We start from the raw sequence: 1,790 nt of genomic DNA on the forward strand, positions 1-1,790 counted from the left end.
TCCTGTGGGGGAATTGACACTTCCTGTGGGAGAACGCCTCTTTTGTTACGGAAACGAACTTCCTGTGAGGAAACCCGTCTTCCACTGAGGAAAATGCACTTTCCAGTAAGCGGACCTATCATCCTGTGATGGAATCACAGCTTCTGGAATAAAAACAGAACTCCCTGGGTGGTACATTTCTCTTTGTGGGGGAAATGTCTCTTTCTGTATAGGAACCTATCTTCCTGTGGAGAATTGTCCCTTCGGTTGTAGGAACACTTCATCTTGTGGAGCAAATGCGTTTTACTGTGTGTGGACCTATCTTCCTGTGAGGGCATCTCACCATCCTGTGGGGGAAATGCCCTTTCCTTTTTGTGGACCATACTTCCTGTGAGGGCAGCTCACCTTCCTGTTTGGATATTGAAACTTCCTGTGAGAGAACGCCTTTTGCTGTGGGGAAAATTCAATTCCTGTGAGGAAACCCGTCTTAAAACTGCGGAAATGCACTTTCCTTTAGGCGGACCTATCATCCTGGGATGGAATCGCAACTTATGGAAGAAAAACAGAACTACCTGTGGGGGTACAATTCTCTCTTTTGGGTAATGTCTCTTTCTGTGTAGGAACCTATCTTCCTGTGGAGAATTGCCCCTTTTGCTGTAGGAACACTTCTTCCTGTGGGGCACATGCATTTTACTGTGTGTGGACCTATCTTGCTGTGAGGGCAACTCACCTTCCTGTGGGGGAAATGCCCTTTCGATGTGGACCTAACTTCCTGTGAGGGAAGGTCACCTTGCTGTGGGGGAATTGATACTTCCTGAGGGAGAACACCTCTTCTTGTTGGGGAAAAGCACTTCCTGTGAGGCAACCCGTCTGCCACTGGAGGAAATGCACTTTCCTGTAGGCGGACCAATCACCCTGTGATCAAATCGACACTTGTTGAAAGAAAACAGAACTACCTGTGGGGGTACAAACCTCTCTGTGGGAGAAGTGTCTCTACCTGTGTTGGAACCCATATTCCTGTGACGGAATTGCCCCTTCAGGTGTAGGAACCCTACTTTCTTTGTGCAAAATGCATGTAACTGTGTGTGGAACTATATCTGTGATGGCATCTCACCTTCCTGGGCGGGGGGGGGGATGCACTTTCCTATGTGTTGACTGAACTTCTTGTGAGGGAAGCTCACTTTCCTGTGGGGGAATTGAAACTTCCTGTGGGAGAACGACACTTCCTGTTAGGGAAAAGCGCTTCCTGTGAGGAAACCCGTCTTCCACTGGGGATAATGCACTTTCCTGTAGGTGGACCTATCATCCTGTGATGGAATCACAACTTATTGGAAAAAAGAGTACTAACGGTGTATTTTTCTCTTTGTGGGGAAAATGTCTCTTTCTGTTTATGAACCTATCTTCATGTGGAGAATTGTCCCTTCCGCTGTAGAAACACTTCTTCCTTGGGGCACAAGCATTTTACTGTGTGTGGAGCTATCTTCCTGTGAGGGCATCTCACCTTCCTGTGCCAGAAATGCCCTTTCTGTGTGGACCTAAATTCCTATGAGGGAAGCTCTCCTTCCTGTGGGGTAATTGGAACTTCCTGTGGGAGAACGCCTTTTGCTGTTGGGGAAAAGCAATTCCTGTGAGGAAACCCGTATTGAAACTGGGGGAAAAGCACTTTCCTGTAGGCGGACCTACCAGCCTGTGATGGAATCAAAATTTGTTGAATAAAAACAGAACTACCGATCGGGGTACATTTCTCTGTGTTGGAAATGTCTCTTTCTGTGTAGAAACCATTCTTCCTGTGGAGAATTGTCCCTTCCGCT

The sequence above is a fragment of the Myotis yumanensis genome, unplaced genomic scaffold, assembly GCF_028538775.1.
Source record: "Myotis yumanensis isolate MYYU_CA2020_CCGP unplaced genomic scaffold, mMyoYum1.0.hap1 SCAF_24, whole genome shotgun sequence".
Classification (NCBI taxonomy): domain Eukaryota; kingdom Metazoa; phylum Chordata; class Mammalia; order Chiroptera; family Vespertilionidae; genus Myotis; species Myotis yumanensis.